General features: G+C 46.6%; 1 pseudogene; it reads right to left on the bottom strand.

The window, feature by feature from the left end:
• Window positions 1-4775: 4775 nt before the first annotated feature.
• Window positions 4776-22898, bottom strand: LOC125516550 (uncharacterized; annotated as a pseudogene).

The following is a 22898-nucleotide window of genomic DNA, read 5'->3' as shown; positions in this document are numbered from 1 at the left end:
TGATTAAGTCCTTGACATCGTGGTTCATCCGATGAGATCATTGTGGAACATGTGGGAGCCAACATGGGTATCCAGATCCCGCTGTTGGTTATTGACCGGAGAACTTCTCGGTCATGTCTGCATGTCTTCCGAACCCGTAGGGTCTACACACTTAAAGGTTCGGTGACGCTAGGGTTATAGAGATATTAGTATGCGGTAACCCGAAAGTTGTTCGGAGTCCCGGATGAGATCCCGGACGTCACGAGGAGTTCCAGAATGGTCCGGAGGTAAAGAATTATATATAGGAAGTGCTATTTCGGCCATCGGGACAAGTTTCGGGGTCACCGGTATTGTACCGGGACCACCGGAAGGGTCCCGGGGGTCCACCGGGTGGGGCCACCTGCCCCGGGGGGCCACATGGGCTGTAGGGGGTGTGCCTTGGCCTATATGGGCCAAGGGCACCAGCCCCTAGAGGCCCATGCGCCAAGAGAAGAGAAAAAGGGGAGAGTCCTAAAAGGGGAAGGCACCTCCGAGGTGCCTTAGGAAGGATGGACTCCTCCCCACCCTTGGCCGCACCCTTCCTTGGAGGAAGGGGCAAGGGCTGCGCCTCCCCCCTCTCCCTTGGCCCTATATATAGTGGGGAAAAGGAGGAGCAACCATACCTAAGGCCTGGCGCCTCCCTCTCCCTCCCGTGACACATCTACCTCCTCCCGCAGTGCTTAGCGAAGCCCTGTTGGAATCCCGCTACTTCCACCACGCCGTCGTGCTGCTGGATCTCCATCAACCTCTCCCTCTCTCCTTGCTGGATCAAGGCATGGGAGACGTCACCGGGCTGTACGTGTGTTGAACGTGGAGGTGCCGTGCGTTCGGCACTTGATCATCAGTGATTTGAATCACGACGAGTACGACTTCATCAACCCCGTTCACTTGAACGCTTCCGCTTAGCGATCTACAAGGGTATGTAGATGCACTCTCCTTCCCCTCGTTGCTAGTCTCTCCATAGATAGATCTTGGTGACACGTAGGAAAATTTTGAATTTCTGCTACGTTCCCCAACAGAAGATAGTGAGGCAGAGGAGGAGGAAGAAGAAGGTGAGGCCAAAGAGGGGGACAGGGACAAAGGGGCAGCAGTTGATGGCAGTGAGAGGGGAGAAGACAAAGGTGCAGCAGCTGATGGCAGTGAGAGGGAAGAAGACGATGATGAAGAAGACGAGGATGGTTATGGTGATGATAAAGGGGGATCCAATGAAGGCAGCGACATCAGCGATGACGATGATGATGACAACACCCCTGGTTCTGGTGGTACATGTGGCAACACATCCAGGAGGACTAGCACTTCTGCCAGCCCTGCCAGCAGCAGCAATTCATTGAGTAGCAGGAGCACACTACAGATGTTGATTGACAAAACTTGCTGGAAAGATAAGGATTTGCCGATGTCAAAGAAAAATGACGAAGCAGAGTCTCAGGGCAGCATTGATATGTTCAAGCTCTGCAACTTGAAGCCAGCTTTGCCAACCACCTTTCCTGTGCCAGATTTCAGCGACAAAGATATGTGTGAGAAGATCAACTTTGCCATTGATAAGAGCCTATTCTTATCAAGTGATGCTAAAAAGAATCAAATTGACATGGAGGAAGCAGGAAAGGGTCTTGACTGGGTTCATTCAAAGGAAAAATACAAGGAATATTTAAAGCAGCTCCCAGACCTAAGCTCCAGCAAGAGCAAGGCAGAATCCATGGCAAATTCTCACGTGGTCCAGAAGCCTAAAGCAGTTTCAATGAAGAAGAATCTGCAGTTGCCTCAAACCAAGGAGAAGATGATGAGTGCAGATGCTGAAGTAAATATGGTCAAGGAAGCTGTGTTTCAAACTGATATGCCAACTGTAGTGAGCAGAGAGCCAACCAATGTCACAGAAGTTCAACAGATCAAGGGGAAGACTCCCCTTTCAACAGTCCCACCAAAACCACCTAAGCAGAAGATTGTCAAGTTTGCCAGGGGCATAAAGGGGGAACAGGCCACAAAAGGTTTGGGGTTCAGAGACGAGAGAGAACTGCGAGCCGCAACCATTGATGCAGGGGTGCCAAGTTCTGCTAGGTTGCTGCCAACTCAGACTGGAAAGATGCCAACTACAGATACCAGTGTGCCAACTGATGTGTCAGTTAGCAGCATGGTCACAGTCAAAACCACCACAGCTGGTCAGGAAGGCACCACTGCAACTGCAAGCCCCAAGGTGCTTACTCATAGAGATGCTTCAATGCCAAACACAAAAGGAGGTGATCCAACTATCAAAGTATCGTCCCCAAGAGCTAGCACACAGCAGCCAAGCAAGCCTGCATCACCAAGAGCTGACTTTTAGCAACCATTAACACAAGAGGAGGTGTTCAACATTATAAATAGGTGCAAGCCTCCAAGGCCGCCAACTACAACACTATTGCGAACCAAGTCAGTGAATGATGCACCCGTGTTTGTGCCGCAAGGAGATGCCCTGGTCCTTGAACCCTTACGAAGATCAAAGTCTTATCATAGTGACGGGTTCTGTGATGCACCATCTTTTGACCTCGGCATAGATGGTGATGCTCCAGCACCTGCTCCAGCAGCAGAAACAACGGAAGCCAGTGTGATTTGCATTGATGAGTGTGAGTTGGACCCAGCAGCTGTGAATGAAGGATGTGATGCTGCTGATGCTGGCAAGGCAATAGCTCAAGAGCTAGATGTTGGTTCACCAGAGAATTGCCACACCCCGATATGCGTAGAACCAGAACTTGGCACGAGCAGTTCTTCGGGACCACCTCTTGCACGAATACAGAGGAGGGTAAGAAGGCCCGCAGCATCTCAAAGGTCTCCATTCATTGACTACAAGAAGAAGAAGACGTTCAACTCCAATGAGGCAGTGAACAAGCTTTACGCTGCCCTCTTGTATTGGGTAAGGCATCACAAAGGAGCAAATGATGGATCTACCAGGTAAACTAACTCCTCACAGCCTACATACATATCTTTTTCAGTTGCACAGGACCAGCCACTTAGTTGCACAGAAAGCATAGCATGTTGCACAGAACAGGGCTTTTAGTTGCACACTGTTCTGTTTTCAATTTCATGCACATTTTTTTGCTGCTATGACCCTTCGAGCTAACTTGTCTTTTTATTGCTTTCAAAAAATAATCAGCCCTGAGATAATCAGGTATGGTGCTTTCTACATTTCTTTAAAGGAGTTAGTTGATTCGATGAAGCCGGTTCAATGGTTGTCAAAAATTGTTATTGAGACTGGAATCTTACACATCATGGCTAACTTACCAGAAGGGTCAAAGAAGGTTGTTATGCCACTGAGGTTTTCTGTAAGTTTTTCCAAAACCTTCTTTTTACCCTCATCTTTGTTCTGTAGCACTTTTTTTCGTTGACCATTTGAGGGAGGCCTTTCACCTACTAAGGAGTTTTGAGCCATGTTTTATAATGTCTACAGATAAATTTACAGCAAGGGATCCACAATGTGAATGAGATAAACAAGAAGTTTGATTATAAGAACCGTCTCGACAAGAAAGACTTGGTGAGTGTTGTGCCCACATGATCCATCTCTTTTTAGTTGGCACCCACAGCATGTTCAGTTGCACATGATACATTTGTTAGTTGGCAAATACTTGTTGCAACCTGTTTTTAACTTGACCAAGTCATTTACTGTTTTTCTTAGCTACAGCCTGTATTTGTGTCTGAAATCGTTCACGCTTGCAGGTCATGCTGCCAGTGCTCGAGTGCGCTGATGTAACCGATAAGGACGGAGGGAGGCATTATTGGGTCTTCAGTGTCAACTTGAGGGACGGACGCTTCGAAGTTCTTGATTCAAGCAGGAAGTTGGACAACATTGAGCTGATGAACACTGCCTCTACCATCGCGGGGGCAGTACGCTAGCTATGGAGGAAGCATTACCCAAAGTTCAGCATCGCGCATTTCCAGATTATTGACATTGACGTAACAAAGCAGCTCGGCATGTAAGACATTAAGAATGGCATTCTTCTCAATTTCTCACCATCAATTTGTAGTTTTTACAATTTTTCTACTTGTGCAATCTTTAGTTTTTCAATACACAGAACTAGTCTGCAATCTGTTTATCATTTTTATGAGTTTCTAATGGATTATCTAGCCAGTTACAGAGTGGCACATAAGTAGTTGCACACTGACACATAAGCAGTTGCACAGTAGAACATAAGCAGTTGCACAGAGTGCATTATCTTTATTGGTTTTAATTTTATGTGACAATTTTTTTTGCCCATCGTAGTAATGAGTGTGGGTTGTTCGCACTGCTTAACGCCACCGAGTGGAATGGTAGCCAACTTCCCAACTTCGACCCCAAGGAAGTACTTAACATCAGGAAGAAGCTGGCATATGACTGGGTCACCAGCGTGCACAACACCGCCCCATGGAGGAAGTTGCTGAGATACGACAAGGACTAGGTCAGTACTATTTTCTTTTTTTCTGCTCCATGGAGGAAGTTGCTGGTTTGCACATTTTTTAAGCAGATTTTGTAGTTGCACACTACTAGTAATTCCGTTTGTAACTCAATATCATCACTTTTTTTGATACATTAGGAGGACTGGACATACAATTGTTCAACAACTAAATATTTTAACCAGTTGCCAACAAAGGCACAAATAGCAACTTTTTTTACACAGTGCATGAACTAATTCAAGGAGCATAAATTAGATAAAGAGGAATCATAGATGCTGAATGTGTCCACTTGGTCCCAACATTGCTAAAAAAATATCATTCTTTTCCTTTTATGTTCCAAAGTTACAAATGAGGAAATAGAATCATAGGAGCCTGAGTGGACACACATCAGCAGTGTGCTCTGTAGATTGGCAATGGCTGCATTTGTTTTTCTTCTTTGGGTGTAGCTCCAGCGCCGATTTTTACCGTCGACTCTTTGCCCTACCCTTTGTAGTAGACCTTGGAGGATCCCTGGGCACAAAATCATCAGAAGCTTGTGCAAGGGATGCAGCCTCCAACAGGGCAGTAGGACCATCACGATCACCTGTGTAATAATCATATAAAAAGTTTAGTATTTTTGTTATTGTGCAACCAACACTAATGTTCTGTGCAACCACACAGCACATTTTTGTGCAACTAACTGGTTGTTGTGTGCAAGTTAAGTTGAAAAAAACACCTGTAGTAGCACGGCCCGTCATGGTACTTGGATTGTAATCGCCTATGGGCAGAACATGAAAAACAAGTTAGATTTTTAGCTTGATCCTCAAACTAACATAGTGCACGCAACTAGGCAGCATGTTCTGTTCAACTGGGCACTATGATATGTGCAACTAAAGTCACACACCTTAGTTTTTGTTTGGAGTCGGTGAAGGTACTTACCTGGGTGATGAGCCCCCTGAGTCCTACCTGTAGGTCCATTGGGAGTAGCACGCAGGGCACTGCTAGTTGGGCCTGGCGGGGGAGGAGGTCTTTGAGGGTTGGCATCACCTATAGGCAGAACACGACAAACAAATTAGTTGTGTTTATCTTTTGATGCTCGAACTAACACAGCGTGCGTAACTAGGTAGCCTGTTCGGTGCAACTGAGCACCATGATGTGTGCAACTGGAGTTACAGACCTAGTTTAATGAGGAGTTGGTGGAAGGTAATTACCTGGACGATGAGCCCCCTGAGTGCTGCCTGTAGGGCCATTGGGAGAAGCACGCGGGGGAGGGGGTGGCGGAGGATGCCGTGTACAGCCAGGAGGGGGAGGAGGTCCTTGAGGGTTGACATCACCTATATCTAGAACAGGAAACATAAGTTAGTTGTGTTATCTTTGATGCTTGAACTAACACAGCGTGTGCAACTAGGCAACATGTTCTGTCCAACTGACTACCATGGTGTGTGCAACTGGGCACAAGGATGTGTGCAACTGAAGTTACACAGCTAGTTAGATCAGGAGTTGGGGCAGGTAATTACCTGGATGATGAGCCCCCTGATTGCTGCCTGGAGGTGGAGGAGGTCCTCGAGGGTTGCCATCATCTGATGGCCTCGTGGAAGCAGTCGGTTTTTTCTTTTTCTTGGACTTGTTCAGGTGGCCGATCTCGGTACGTGCTGCACGCATATGCTTGTATACAATAGCTTGTGCTGGATCAGAACCACTCGCAAACTTTGCTAGTTTCCGAAAATCGTATATCATGTTCATCTCCCTTATCTACTTCTTTGATTGAGGAGGCATTTCATCTGGTTGCTCATAACCAGTCCCTGGCGCACTAGGTACAGCAGTAGGTGTCCACCGTCTTAGCAGGTACCTTACCGGTATGACATCGACTCCAATATGGGTGAACACCTTGAGGATGTGGCAACAGAGGATGCCGTCCTTGTCCATTTTACAGCACTCACACAAATAGAAACCCTCCTCCACCCTTGTCTGCACCAAGTAGTTTCGAGAACCATATTTGGCAACAAATTCCTGGTTCGGCCTGAGCTCAAATATATCAGCACCAAGTTGGAATGCATTATAACGTCCAATCAGCTCAAACTCTTCTCTGAACTTGCGGTAAAGGTCCATAGTATAGGTTTTGTAAGCTTGCTTCTCTATTGGGAAGTTGGACCACAACTCAATCTCAAGGTGTTCTATCCTGTAATCATTGCAGCCTTCCTTGGCAAGGATATGGTTCTGGATTTTTTCATATTGCTTGACGAAGTTCAGCATTGAGTTGTGTGGGTTCACATATCTTTTCAGGACGGCGTTGAACCCCTCACTACGCTATGTAGACTGGAGGAAGGGAAAGAACTTGTGTTTGAAGTAGCACGGCACCCAAGTTGACCTGTATTCGTACAACTTCTCAAAGTGCATGTGTGTCATGGCCTCGTACTTCATCATTAACCCAGCCCAATTCTGCTCAAACTCGTCTATAGTGAAGCTGAAGTCAACACACTTGTTGAAATCATCAGAGAGTCCTGGATTCCGGCACAGCAGCCAACCAACTTTTTCCTGAGCCTTTTTCATGATGTGCCATCGACAACAGCGGTGCACGGTGGTTGGAAAGATGCTCTGTATTGACTGCCTCATCGCACCATCCTGATCGGTGATGAAGTTGTCAGGAGGTTTGCCATCCATAGCCTCTAGGAATGCTCCAAAGACCTAATCAAAGCTCGATGCCAACTCCTGCCTCACAAACACGCAACCCAGCATGAAAGATTGGCCATGTCGGTTTATTCCTATGAAGGGCGCGAACGACATATTGTACATGTTGGTCATGTAGGTGGTGTCAAACGATATGCAATCGTGGTACGCCTCCGCATAAGCTTTTCGAGCTAAGCCATACACCCAAAATATGTTGAAAACTCTGTCCTCTTCATCATATTTCACCTTATAGAAGAAGTCTGGATCGGTTCTTTGTATATCTTTGAAGTGCGCAATTGTCTCAATCAGATCACCCTCCTTTGTGTCATCTCTACGGAAACTTGTACAAAGATTTGTTATTGCCTTTGGTCCAAACGACACCATCATCTCAGATCCATAGATCTCTGCCATTACATGCACCATTCGTCCTGCATAATACAAAAGGAATACAAAAACAAACAGTATATCCTTTTTTTTAGTTGCACGAATGTGCACATCCAGCTGCACAGTAATAGGACATGTGTTGGCACAGAAGATAATCGCAGGAAATGGGCACCTAGCTACACCTTTTTAAAAACACTTTGCAGTTTTTGCATACAGGACATTGTGTAGTTGCATAGTAAAGACAATGTAGTTGCACAACAAGCACCAAAAGTGATATACAAACATCATGGGAAGTTGGATAGCAGTTGCACAGTTAAGACATTTCAGTTGCACAGTAGTACCATAACAGTTGCACACTGGACTGCCTAGAGGGAAACTTAATTCTTTAAGGGATATAGAAAAACACCACACATGTAGTCAAGTTGCAGTTATACAAGATGCGTAAAAACTCCTTTTCATCAGGTGAGATGCCTTGGTGGGATCTCAAATATTTGGACAATGAAGGTTTGTTCACGAGCGGATGATTGTGGTCACAAACAAAGTGTGTCACCTCCCTGTGACGCCCGAACAATTAAGCTACAGCAAACCCCTACTAATGATGCCACGTCATCACATTACTGTTGCTAATCCTCATGTTATCCAGATCACAATTCTAATTCTAATTCAAATTAAAGTCCAATTTTCAAATTTCTCAAACATGCAAAATAAAATGCTCAAAGGATGGAAAATAATTCCTGGATATTTGTCATGTTGGAACCAACCTCATTTGAATTCCCAAAATGCCCTTGGAAATTTATTCAGTGGATCATCATCCAATTATCTCATCTTTTCAATTTCTAAAAATAGTTGAACACTTCCAAATGCTTTGAAACTTTTGTACCAACACAGAATATTGCGATGTATTTTTGTGCCAAGTTTTGTATTAAACAAAACTAATTTAGTAGCTCAAGTAAAATGCAAAGTAGTAAAGAGATAAATAAAACATAAAAATAAAAAGGGTAAAAGGCCTATTCTACTAGGCACTAAGGCCCATCTAGCAAACAGGCCGGCCCAGCCACCTCACCCATCCCCTCCTCACGCTACAGAGGGCAGGGGAGGGCGTGGCGGCCATCCGCCGGCCATGGCCACCCCAAGCCGTGCGTGGCGGCCATCGGTCGCGCCCCTCCCCCTACAAAACCCCCGGGTCAAACCCTATCCCTCCCGCACTCCCTCTCCCTCTCCCTCTCGTTCCTCCCTCCAGATCCGCCGCACCCGAGCTGGGAGCTCGCCGCGCCACCACCGTCAGCATGCTCTGGCGCCACCCCGGGCTGTAGCAGGGCATCCAAGAGCTCCCTCTCCCTCGCCTACGTCGTCTACCCCTTCTCGTCGAGCCACACGACGCCGAACGGCCCCGTGACGCCGCCCCCAACCTCAACTTCCTCGTCGGGCTCCGGCAGCCAGTGTCGACCCGTGCCACCTCGAGCTCCTTCGGCGTCCCCGGGCCTTCTCGTCAACGTTGTGAACACCTGTGCGAATCCCCTTACCTGCTGCTTGACCCGTTGCTCCTAGCTACTGCCACCATTGATGTCGAGCTATGCTGCCACCGCTACGCCTTGCGCCATAGCTATAGCACCACTCCACCTCAACCAAGCACGCCCACGTGGTCGTGGTCTTCTGCTGGTGCTGACCATACCGCTGCCTTGCTCATTTTTGTCGTGAAACGACAAACCCGAGCACCCCGCGCTCCGTCCATGGCCTGCTGTCGCTACAGCCCTCACCTCTGCCCCTCCTCCCACTTTTGCCGGCGCGTCCATGTACGCCCGCGATCACCCGGCGCTGCGTGCTGCTTGCTGTCATAGCCGCGCGCCCACGCCCTGACTCGTCGAGGCCGCGCCCTGCGCGTCACTCCAGCCGCGCCCGTCGGGGGCCTGGCCGCGCCCACCAGGGCCGCTGCTGCCCGGGGCCGCGCCCCTACTCGTCCGTGCAACTGCCTCTCCGCAGTCGCCCACGCCCGCGAGCACCGGGGCTCGCTCATGCCTGCCTGCTGCCGCGTCCACCGCTACTTTGTTGCTGATGTACTGCTGCTAGTTACTATAGTTGGTACTAGTTAGCTTTTCTAATTCTACACTAAATAGCCCTCTAAACAGCCTCTAAACTGCGGTTAAACAACTGTTAACAAGGATAAGAAAAATATGAGTAGTTAGTATACTTGACAAACTCCATTTTATCCCACTGGGCCAAATCCTTTCGGTGTGTGGTTTAATTCCTATGAAAATCACTAAGTTCTATGTTCTGTTAATAGAAAAGCCGAAAACAGCTTTAATTTCATAGCTACTTTAGAGCTGTTGATGATCAAGCAAATGCACTCTAACAGAGATGAAAGTGCCACTATCTTGTAGATCACAGAAAAATGCTCAAAATTGATATAAGGCACAAAATCATAGGATGTACAGAACAATAGTTGTAGCACTTTGAAAACAGCCAAGTAATGTTTAAAACTGGAGAATTCTCAGACTTAGGAAAATTTCAAGGATTTTTCCGAGTATTGTTAAATCTTTAATAAATTCGTATAAAATAATCCGTAACCCGAATGAAAAAGTTTTCTACATGAAAGTTGCTCAGAACGACGAGACGAATCCGAATATGCAGCCCGTTCGTCCGCCACACATCCCTAGCATAGCGAACACGCAACTTTCCCTTCCAGTTCATCTGTCCGAAAACGTGAAACACCGGGGATATTTTCTCGGATGTTTTCCCCCTTCACCGGTACCACCTCATACCTCGTTAGGGCACCCCTAGCACCGCTACTTCTCTTGTCATGCATCGTTATGCATCTGTTTGCATTATATTTATTGTTTCTTCCCCCCTCTTCTCTCGCTAGACACCGAGACCGACGCCGCTGCTACCCAGTACGACTACGGTGTTGACGACCCCTCTCTCTTGCCAGAGCAACCAGGCAAGCCCCCCCCCCCATTGATCACCAGATATCGCCTACTCTCCTCTATACTGCTTGCATTAGAGTAGTGTAGCATGTTACTGCTTTCCGTTAATCCTATTCTGATGCATAGCCTGTCATTGTTGCTACAACTGTTGATACCTTACCTGCAATCCTAAATGCTTAGTATAGGATGCTAGATTATCATCAGTGGCCCTACACTCTTGTCCGTCTGCCATGCTATACTACTGGGCCGTGATCACTTCGGAAGGTGATCACGGGCATATGCTATATACTTTATACTGTTACATTACTTATGATATTGTTCGGAGATGGGGGCCAAAGGGGCAGGTGGCTCCATCCCGGTAGAGGTGGGCCTGGGTTCCCGACGGCCCCTGACTGTTACTTTGTGGCGGAGTGACAGGGCAGGTTGAGTCCACCTAGGAGAGAGGTGGGCCTGGCCCTGGTCAGCGTTCGCGGATACTTAACACGTTTAACGAGATCTTGGTATTTGATCTGAGTCTGGCCACTGGCTTATACGCACTAACCATCTACGCGGGGACAGTTATGGGCACTCGACATCGTGGTATCAGTCGAAGCCTTCGTGACGTCATCGACTGAGCGGCGCGCGCCGGGTTGGACCGCGTAACGCAACTTCCTTTTGTAATGGAGGTTGCTAGGTCTGCTCACCGTCCGCGTTCGCAACGTGCAGGTGTGCAAAGGGCGATGGGCCCAGACCCCTGTGCCATAGGATTTAGACCGGCGTGCTGACCTCCCTGTTGTGCCTAGGTAGGGCTGCGACGTGTTGATCTTCCGAGGCCAGGCATGACCCAGGAAAGTGTGTCCGGCCAAATGGGATCGAGCGTGTTGGGTTATGTGGTGCACCCCTGCAGGGAAGTTAATCTATTCAAATAGCCGTGATCTTCGGTAACAGGACGACTTGGAGTTGTACCTTGACCTTATGACAACTAGAACCGGATACTTAATAAAACACACCCTTCCAAGTGCCAGGTACAACCGGTGGTTGCTCTCTCACAGGGCGACGAGGGGAGGATCATCGGTTAGGGTTATGCTATGCGATGCTACTTGGAGGACTTCAGTCTACTCTCTTCTACATGCTGCAAGACGGAGGCTGCCAGAAGCATAGTCTTCGACAAGATTAGCTATCCCCCTCTTATTCTGGCTTTCTGCAGTTCAGTCCACCGATATGGCCTTTACACATATACCCATGCATATGTAGTGTAGCTCCTTGCTTGCGAGTACTTTGGATGAGTACTCACGGTTGCTTCTCCTTCTTTTCCCTCTATCCCTTCTACCTGGTTGTCGCAACCAGATGTTGGAGCCCAAGATCCAGACGCCACCGTCGACGACGACTGCTACTACACCGGAGGTGCCTACTACTACGTGCTGCCCGTTGACGACGACCAGGAGTAGTTAGGAGGATCCCAGGCAGGAGGCCTGCGCCTCTTCCGATCTGTATCCCAGTTTGTGCTAGCCTTCTTAAGGCAACTTGTTTAACTTATGTCTGTACTCAGATATTGTTGCTTCCGCTGACTCGTCTACGATCGAGCTCTTGTATTCGAGCCCTCGAGGCCCCTGGCTTGTAATATGATGCTTGTATGACTTATTTTATTTGTAGAGTTGTGTTGTGATATCTTCCCGTGAGTCCCTGATCTTGATCGTACACGTTTGCGTGTATGATTAGTGTATGATTGAATCGGGGGCGTCACAAGTTGGTATCAGAGCCGACTGCCTGTAGGAATCCCCCTTCCACACTCCTTGGCCGAAGTTGAGTCTAGACATTAGAAAACTTTTACTAACATGGTTGTGTGCCTTACGGGCCCACGTCGCCATGTGGGTGGTATTAGGATCTTTTACTCCTCGATGTTTACTCTGGGATTCTGATCTCTCTTCTATTCGGGTTAAATGATTTTTCTAAAATCTAACTTTAGGTTCTTGAAAATACTTCTCCCGGAGAGCCCCTTCAGTCCAGATGATCGCCTACTGCACCAGAAAATTTTGAAGATACTCTCTGATGTTTCCCAAAGACCCTTGTGCCCTTCGCCGTTGCAATTCCATACCACCGATAAATCCCTATGGAAAGCTACATACACTTGTCGTCCATAACTTCATTTCCAATTTGATCTTGTTATTACAAGATACCCTGAAATACTTCGGATATTCCGAGAATCCTTTGTGTCTGCTACCTTGCAGCTCCTCTTCCTCGTGAATACCCCTACGGATAATTCATCGCACTTACCGATTATCCGCTCATCCCCAGTTGTTCAGGTGTTTCGCAAAATTCTTCAAAATGCCATTTGCTCTTCCGAAATCCTTAGTAGCCTATTGCTCTTGATCTTCTTTACCTGCTTGCATAATGGTTACTTCCATATTTCTAGCAGTATTCATTAAAATACTTTGTGATCGACATTCTGATCTTGTTGATTCAACAGGTGTGTGAATGCACACAATCATCAGTTATTCCCTGAAAATTATCCTTCCGGCTCAGACGTCGTTCCGGACATGAGCTGGATCTCGACCAATCAAATTGCCATTGATTGTACCCTTAAGGCTATTCAACTTATCCATCCCTAATCAGAGCATTGCTTCTGATCCCCTGGTTTGGAAATCTTAATTCCTTTTGCATTTGAGCTTGACTTAGTCAGTTGTTTCTATAATCAGATCTCCTTGCATTCTTTCTTCTTCTGGTTGAGTACCGATGCTCACATCAAATCCCTTAGGGTCCGCCAGGTACTTTGTTGGATTATTATTTTTCTAACGTCGTCCTTCGTATTCATTAACCTTGTGCACCTTTCCTCAGATACATAATGCCTTTGGTAAATTGTATCCCCTGCTTTTGTCAACCATGCTCTGCTCCCGAGCTTGAGTTATTTACTCCGAAGTTTGTGGTATATATTCCTAGATGCCCCTATGGATTGAACCAACGCCTTCCCTAATCTATGTGAGCCCGGAAGACTTCACGGCCCATACTCATCTGGTATTTCACCAGGTAAAACTTTCAAAAACTAATTTCATTTATGAAACACGAGAAGTGAATGGAAGGTTATACATTGAAGAAGTGGGAGTCGACCTTGAACTTTGTGTTCATGCCCATGGAAACGATGTATACCTTATCATGGAAGCTTCTCTTCAAATAATCATCCCCTTGTTATAAGTTCATCTTGTATCTGTGGACATGGTTCCGACCATGTTTCTCCTGATTCCATTTCTCGTGCAAATTTGAGCACTTGTCTTCTGCAGAGCATTACCCTAGTCCAACCTCTAATATGATGTGTCGTCGAGTATTACCCCCTGGTATCTCGAGATTATCATGGAACTGCCTACTTCTTATGAGTTCTTCATCAAGTGCTACATTCTCACTGATTCCAATTTTTCACGGGCTCTGAGTTATTAAACACTCAAAGACACCGATAACCGACTGAAGTCCGCACCGCGATTAAGCAAATCTTGGTAACCTTCGTGACTTACGAGTTTGAACTCGATCACGTCATTCCTAGCCTGCTTGGTTATATCCTTGTCATGCCAATTTTAACTGTGCTATCTGGTCCTTCTTTCTAGAGCAAAAATTTCGAGGTGAGCTAATCTTACGTCGATCTTCCTCGTCATAACAATTGTCCTTGAATGACAAGCTTGATTTCAAGTTTGTGTCGTACCCATGGTTCCAATAACCTTTCGCTTCATCATTCCTTTGACTTGATGTCATCGCCGCCCGATTACATCTTCATGAAACCTCTCGACAAATGTGTCGTGATCATAATCAACACTATGAGCGTTTCCAGGATATCAATTGAATTCATGATGAGAAATACCATCCTTTCCCTCGATGATTTGTATTATCATCGACCACTTATTGCCTTCCGTTCGACACAAACTTGTTCGTGTTTTGTGTATACCTTGAGATCCTTGCTACCCAGCATTTGTTCTCCTTTACCTTGGAGTATTACCATCTTTTATGTCAAGAATGTTGATAGAATTTGACCACCTCTTAAGAAATTCTTGATATATTAATACTTACCGCCGTCTCCATTCATCTCTTGGTCCCCGTGTTGTTTCCAATCGGAATACCGACTATTGAACTATGAGGTGTAAAATTCCAAACTTCTAGCAACCCTATTGCTTGTAAGTTAATGAATGATAGTTTCATTCTTTGTGTATTGGTTATTGAATCACCATTCTAAACATTGATCATGCTACCTAAGCCCATATTATGGGTGCACCTTTCAACCAATGTTTAATTGTGTGTGTTTTCCTTGAGCATACATCATTATACCATTTGATTTGACAAATGTTATCTCCTTGTTCACATGATTGTGGAAATCCATCTTTTGGAAATCTCGATGAATTGTCGTTTAGTTCATCAGCCACCCCCTCATCCTCTCCTTGGTTTAATGATGAACTCTGGTTTCAGAACTCGCTTCCCTAGATCATTTCCTAGAATCTCACAATGTCATCTCGTCAAATTGTGTTGCACCTTTTCTTCTCAGGCATCCTGATGTCTGAGGTATCCTGACACCAATCAGATCTGAATCTCGGTCAGATATGATGGTTGGGACATATTTCCAAAAGTTATAACATTGGTCTCTACATAACCCGGTAAGGTGGTGTCTTTGCTTAGCACCCCTAGCCAAAGGACCTATTCTTATAGTTTCCTTTTTGGCAAGGTTAGCCATTCTTCCATGAGGAAATTGTAAGACCTATTCTGTAAGTTGTTCCTGATGGATCCTTTGTGTATCCAAAGTCCGACCTTGCTTGAAGGCCATGTCAATGCTTCTCGAAGCATGTCTGTGTTACTCCGATTATCAATAAAAACAATTGAAGCACAATGCTAAATTTTCTTAATCAAATTATCCAAACATCGTTGTATGGGTAATGTCATGAAATTTCTCTCCCCTTTCCTAAAGGGTTCTCTACAATTATATCCTGTCATGGGTATCATGCTCTGCTTGTCCTTGGAAATGATATACCCCTGAAATATGTGTTTAAACACATATTCCCTTCCATTGTTCTGTTTAATCTGAAGATCACCTTTTCCTTTCCATTGTTTTGTTTAACCTTTCTGGTGTTCTATATGATCTAAGCAGTAATATTCTCCTGCTTATGTAAGCACCACGGTGTACAATTCTGTCAGCAAGACCCTGTTACTATTGTTGATGACATTCCGGTAGCCACCGATGGACGAGAACTTTGCCTATTGGTCCGCCTCGTTCAACGAGCAGGAAAATGGTTCTCTTCGATCGTCCCTCGCCCTTGGTACCGACGTTGTTGCCGACATAACTGACAGGCTACCCTCTGACATGACTTGTTATCGTCACCGTGCAAGATGTCTCCGCTCCTTCTACTTTTAACCCACACGGTGGGCCCATAACCCACAGTTCCACAGGATCAAAACCTGACTCTCCTGTACATCCCTGTTTCAAAGTTACCCCTTGTGCTTGGTTTCGTATGTAATTCGTGAGCCACCTTCCTATTGATCTATTCTGGTATCAGACGCAATACTTATTCTCGTTACCCTGAAACCCTTTCACCTTCTAAGTAGGCATCAAACGATTGCCTGGCCACTTGAAACCCCTTATTGTACCTTATTACTATGCTCTCGATGTTTTCCTAAGTTTCAACTCGAGAGATACCTTGAGCCAAAATCCCTAAGATGATACCGAATATCAGTCCTTGCAGGCATCTGTCCTTGTAGTTTTCCCCATATCCTTTCATAAGTACGATGAAGATCCCGAAGAAAGGATGATGTCTTCATCATGTTGACCTGAAGCAGAGAAATGAAGACAACAATGTAATGGATCGACCTATTCGAGAAGAGCAACCAAGACCGAGAAGATTCGTTAGAATTTCGTAACCAGACCTTTCCCCCTTACTCCCCTCTTAAATCTCGGGACGAGATTTCTTATAGTGGAGGAGAATTGTGACGCCCGGACAATTAAGCTACAGTAAAACCCTACTAATGATGCCACATCATCACATTACTGTTGCTAATCCTCACGTTATCCAGATCACAATTCTAATTCTAATTCAAATTAAAGTCCAATTTTCAAATTTCTCAAACATGCAAAATAAAATGCTCAAAGGATGGAAAATAATTCCTGGATATTTGTCATGTTGGAACCAACCTCATTTGAATTCCCAAAATGCCCTTGGAAATTTATTTAGTGGATCATCATCCAATTATCTCATCTTTTCAATTTCTAAAAATAGTTGAACACTCCCAAATGCTTTGAAACTTTTGTACCAACACAGAATATTGCGATGTATTTTTGTGCCAAGTTTTGTATTAAACAAAACTAATTTAGTAGCTCAAGTAAAATGCAAAGTAGTAAAGAGATAAATAAAACATAAAAATAAAAAGGGTAAAAGGCCTATTCTACTAGGCACTAAGGCCCATCTAGCAAACAGGCCGGCCCAGCCACCTCACCCATCCCCTCCTCACGCTACAGAGGACAGGGGAGGGCGTGGCGGCCATCCACCGGCCATGGCCACCCCAGGTCGTGCGTGGCGGCCATCGGTCGCGCCCCCCCCCCCCCTACAAAACCCCCGGGTCGAACCCTAGCCCTCCCCCACTCCCTCTCCCTCTCCCTCTCGTTCCTCCCTCCAGATCCGCCGCACCCGAGCTGGGAGCTCGCCGCGCCACCACCGTCAGCATGCTCTGGCGCCACCCCGGGCTGTAGCAGGGCATCCAGGAGCTCCCTCTCCCTCGCCTACGTCGTCTACCCCTCCCTGTCGAGCCACACGACGCCGAACGGCCCCGTGACGCCGCCCCCAACCTCGACTTCCTCGTCGGGCTCCGGCAGCCAGTGTCGACCCGTGCCACCTCGAGCTCCTCCAGCGTCCCCGGGCCTTCTCGTCAACGCTGTGAGCACCTACGCGAATCCCCTTACCTGCTGCTTGACCCGTTGCTCCTAGCTACTGCCACCATTGATGTCGAGCTATGCTGCCACCGCTACGCCTTGCGCCATAGCTATAGCACCGCTCCAGCTCAACCAAGCACGCCCACGTGGTCGTGGTCTTCTGCTGGTGCTGACCATACCGCTGCCTTGCTCATTTTTGTCGTGAAACGACAAACCCGAGCACCCCGTGCTCCGTCCATGGCCTGCCGTCGCTACAGCCCTCACCTCTGCCCCCCCCCCCACTTTTGCCGGCGCGTCCATGTACGCCCGCGATCACCTGGCGCTGCGTGCTGCTTGCTATCATAGCCGCGCGCCCACGCCCTGACTCGTCGAGGCCGCGCCCTGCGCGCCACTCCAGCCGCGCCCGTCGGGGGCCTGGCCGCGCCCACCAGGGCCGCTGCTGCCCGGGGCTGCGCCCCTACTCGTCCGTGCAACTGCCTCTCCGAAGTCGCCCGCGCCCGCGAGCGCCGGGGCTCGCTCATGCCCGCCTGCTGCCGCGTCCACCGCTACTTTGTTGCTGATGTACTGCTGCTAGTTACTATAGTTGGTACTAGTTAGCTTTTCTAATTCTACACTAAATAGCCCTCTAAACAGCCTCTAAACTACGGTTAAACAACTGTTAACAAGGATAAGAAAAATATGAGTAGTTAGTATACTTGACAAACTCCATTTTATCCCACTGGGCCAAATCCTTTCGGTGTGTGGTTTAATTCCTATGAAAATCACTAAGTTCTATGTTCTGTTAATAGAAAAGCCGAAAACAGCTTTAATTTCATAGCTACTTTAGAGCTGTTGATGATCAAGCAAATGCACTCTAACAGAGATGAAAGTGCTACTATCTTGTAGATCACAGAAAAATGCTCAAAATTGATATAAGGCACAAAATCATAGGATGTACAGAACAATAGTTGTAGCATTTTGAAAACAGCCAAGTAATGTTTAAAACTGGCGAATTCTCAGACTTAGGAAAATTTCAAGGATTTTTCCGAGTATTGTTAAATCTTTAATAAATTCGTATAAAATAATCCGTAACCCGAATGAAAAAGTTTTCTACATGAAAGTTGCTCAGAACGACGAGACGAATCCGAATATGCAGCCCGTTCGTCCGCCACACATCCCTAGCATAGCGAACACGCAACTTTCCCTTCCAGTTCATCTGTCCGAAAACGTGAAACACTGGGGATATTTTCTCGGATGTTTTCCCCCTTCACCGGTACCACCTCATCGTTAGGGCACCCCTAGCACCGCTACTTCTCTTGTCATGCATCGTTATGCATCTGTTTGCATTATATTTATTGTTTCTTCCCCCCTCTTCTCTCGCTAGACACCGAGACCGACGCCGCTGCTACCCAGTACGACTACGGTGTTGACGACCCCTCTCTCTTGCCAGAGCAACCAGGCAAGCCCCCCCCCCATTGATCACCAGATATCGCCTACTCTCCTCTATACTGCTTGCATTAGAGTAGTGTAGCATGTTACTGCTTTCCGTTAATCCTATTCTGATGCATAGCCTGTCATTGTTGCTACAACTGTTGATACCTTACCTGCAATCCTAAATGCTTAGTATAGGATGCTAGATTATCATCAGTGGCCCTACACTCTTGTCCGTCTGCCATGCTATACTACTGGGCCGTGATCACTTCGGAAGGTGATCACGGGCATATGCTATATACTTTATACTGTTACATTACTTATGATATTGTTCGGAGATGGGGGCCAAAGGGGCAGGTGGCTCCATCCCGGTAGAGGTGGGCCTGGGTTCCCGACGGCCCCTGACTGTTACTTTGTGGCGGAGTGACAGGGCAGGTTGAGTCCACCTAGGAGAGAGGTGGGCCTGGCCCTGGTCAGCGTTCGCGGATACTTAACACGTTTAACGAGATCTTGGTATTTAATCTGAGTCTGGCCACTGGCTTATACGCACTAACCATCTACGCGGGGACAGTTATGGGCACTCGACATCGTGGTATCAGCCGAAGCCTTCGTGACGTCAGCGACTGAGCGGCGCGCGCCGGGTTGGACCGCGTAACACAACTTCCTTTGTAATGGAGGTTGCTAGGTCTGCTCACCGTCCGCGTTCGCAACGTGCAGGTGTGCAAAGGGCGATGGGCCCAGACCCCTGTGCCATAGGATTTAGACCGGCGTGCTGACCTCCCTGTTGTGCCTAGGTAGGGCTGCGACGTGTTGATCTTCCGAGGCCGGGCATGACCCAGGAAAGTGTGTCCGGCCAAATGGGATCGAGCGTGTTGGGTTATGTGGTGCACCCCTGCAGGAAAGTTAATCTATTCGAATAGCCGTGATCTTCGGTAACAGGACGACTTGGAGTTGTACCTTGACCTTATGACAACTAGAACCGGATACTTAATAAAACACACCCTTCCAAGTGCCAGATACAACCGGTGGTCGCTCTCTCACAGGGCGACGAGGGGAGGATCATCGGTTAGGGTTATGCTATGCGATGCTACTTGGAGGACTTCAGTCTACTCTCTTCTACATGCTGCAAGACGGAGGCTGCCAGAAGCATAGTCTTCGACAAGATTAGCTATCCCCCTCTTATTCTGGCTTTCTGCAGTTCAGTCCACCGATATGGCCTTTACACATATACCCATGCATATGTAGTGTAGCTCCTTGCTTGCGAGTACTTTGGATGAGTACTCACGGTTGCTTCTCCTTCTTTTCCCTCTATCCCTTCTACCTGGTTATCGCAACCAGATGTTGGAGCCCAGGATCCAGACGCCACCGTCGATGATGACTCCTACTACACCGGAGGTGCCTACTACTACGTGCTGCCCGCTGACGATGACCAGGAGTAGTTAGGAGGATCCCAGGCAGGAGGCCTGCGCCTCTTCCGATCTGTATCCCAGTTTGTGCTAGCCTTCTTAAGGCAACTTGTTTAACTTATGTTTGTACTCAGATATTGTTGCTTCCGCTGACTCGTCTATGATCGAGCTCTTGTATTCGAGCCCTTGAGGCCCCTGGCTTGTAATATGATGCTTGTATGACTTATTTTATTTGTAGAGTTGTGTTGTGATATCTTCCCGTGAGTCCCTGATCTTGATCGTACACGTTTGCGTGTATGATTAGTGTACGATTGAATCGGGGGCCTCACACTCCCATCGCCCATCTATCAGCTTCACCAACATTTTTGCCTTGCATTCAGTCTGCTTTATTGTCTCGCGTTTGCGCTTCTTCTTCTTCTTCTTATTCTTCTTCTTACTAGTACCAGCCTCCTCTTCAGCAAATATTGGAGGTTCTTCTTCCATCTCCTCATCACTGTCAACAGATTTTGGATCTGGAATAGGGTCCAGGACAGGAGGACGCTCAGCTCCTCCATCATCAGCTTTCGGCTTCTTGAACTTGTTGCAGCAAAACTGTTGTTTTATCAATTCATTGGTGCGGGGTGCCCGTCTAGAGGTGTTCATCTTGGTAGAGAAACCCATCCGTAGTGCATAGCTGTTGTAGTGATCCTTAGCAATTTGAAGGCTGTCAAACCTCATGCCAACATAGGGTTCCATAGGTTGAGAACCAGCCTCATCATCTCCTTCTTCTCCTTGCACAGCTCCGTCAACAGCCCCAGCTCCTAGCTCAGTCCTGGTTGGACCATGAACATTTGCCTCGGTTCCCGTGTCATCAAGAGTATGGCTCTCTGACTGCAAAGACACCACTACAGGGGCACCACGGGCTAATGACTGGCCTGCCACATTGTCATGGCTCGTAGGGTTACCATCACGACTTGCCTGCGTGTAGTAAACAGATCGACCATTTTCTGTCCAATTTCCTTGTTGTATGCTGGGTTGCTGCTGATCCATATCATGAGGAAGCTCATTGAGATCAGGGGGCAACTCATTGAGATCAAGCATTTTTTTCCTTTTTTTGGATGCTGCCACACACTCCCTGCACATATATAAAAGAAGAAATTGATGTCATCAGTTGGTAACCACAGAAAAGAGTGTTTCAAACAAACTAAAAACTTAGTAAATAGGCAGTTGCACACCATTTTGTGATATTCTTAGTTCCAAAAGCAACATGACTGTAGCATAATCTTTCTTATAACAGTTATGAATTTTTTGTTTGCACAGAGTTGTTATATTAGTTGCACAATTTGCAGCAAATAGCTGGCAAGAGCATGACTTCTTTTTACTACAGAGTTTTTTGACTTTTTCCTTTTTTGTTTTGTTGCAATGATCTGTAGGTTTCCGTTTCGCAATGAGCTCTTTTCAGATTTTTCTGCACATAATTGGATGTTACATTTGAGAAGGGAAATCCAGGTGAAAGAACAAAGAAGAATTGGAGGACAGATTATAGTTATATGTTTTTCATCGCCGTTTATGTTTCTAGTTTTGGTATATTTGAACATATTAATATGGTTTGCAATAGGTCTGGGACCAGAATATATGTGTGGGGCAATATTATATGTGTGAATATGTTAATATGGTTTGTGGCTTCATTAGCCATGGACAAAAGTTCTTGTGTTTTTTGCTGTTGCACTACAGATTTCTGGTTTTCGCTAGAATAGACGTCTCAATTGTCAGGATGCATGTTTCCACTTGGCCAGCATAAATATTCAGTTGGACATTCAATGTTTTTAGTTGGCTACAATAGATGTCTCAGCCGGCCAGGTTGCATTTTATTTCAGTTTTTGGCCAACATGCATGTTCAGTTGGACAGTTAATGCATTCAGTTGGCTAGAATAGATGTCTCAGTTGGCCACGATACATTTTCTCAGTTTTTGGCCAACATGCATGTTTAGTTGGCCAGAAAACATGTTTTTATTTGCACATATACTACAGTTTTGTTAAAGTGTTCACTCACAAACATCTATTGCCAAATATACATGTTTAGTTGGTCAGGATACATATTTAGTTGGCCAGAATACATGTTTTTTAGTTGGCCAGAAAACACGTGGGGTACAATGCATGTTTTAGTTTTGGCTAGCATGCATGCCGAGTTGCCAGAATATAGGTTCAGTTGGCTGGGATGCATGTTCAGTTGCACATTTATGAATTTTTCATTGCACATATCTATTGGGCAGTCAATTTTTGTTTATTTTGCAAACAATAACTACAAGCTGGTAGAATGCATGTCTAGTTTTTGGCTACAATGCTTTGTCGAGTTGGCTTTAATCATGTTTTAATTGGACAGAGAACTTATTTTTAGTTGGCTTGTTTAACACATCCAGGTGGTAGAAACTTGTTTGGCATGCATCAAGTAGTTTTTGGCTTGTTTAACACATCCAGGAGTAACATCAAGTAGGCTGGTGTGATGTGCCAGATTCACCTCTTTTTTGAAGCAGCTTCTCCATGGATTTGTCCTAGATATACGGAGAAGGGGGTTTACATATGCCTATGCAGTAAAAGAAGGGGGGAAGTGAAGAGGGCAGAGGGGGGTTACCTACTTGATCTTACTGCCTGGTATGGCTCTGACCACCCTGCCCTTAGATCTTTCTTTTTTGAAGCAGCTCCTTCTACTTTGGGGCTCCCATGGCGACTGTGTAGGAGGAGGAAGAAGGGCTGAGGGCAATTCTGTTGGATCTGCTTCTGGCGTGGAGAAGAAGAAGAAGACAGCGTGGGAGGGGCTGAGGCGTGGGGGCGAGCGGGGCGTGGGTGCGAGCTGGGGACAGCTGGCCACAT

This window comes from Triticum urartu, chromosome 6A, assembly GCF_056163025.1.
Source record: "Triticum urartu cultivar PI428250 chromosome 6A, HENAU_Tu73, whole genome shotgun sequence".
Taxonomy (NCBI): Eukaryota; Viridiplantae; Streptophyta; class Magnoliopsida; order Poales; family Poaceae; genus Triticum; species Triticum urartu.
Note: the sequence above shows the minus strand (reverse complement) of the source record. Positions and strands in the feature narration are given on the sequence as shown.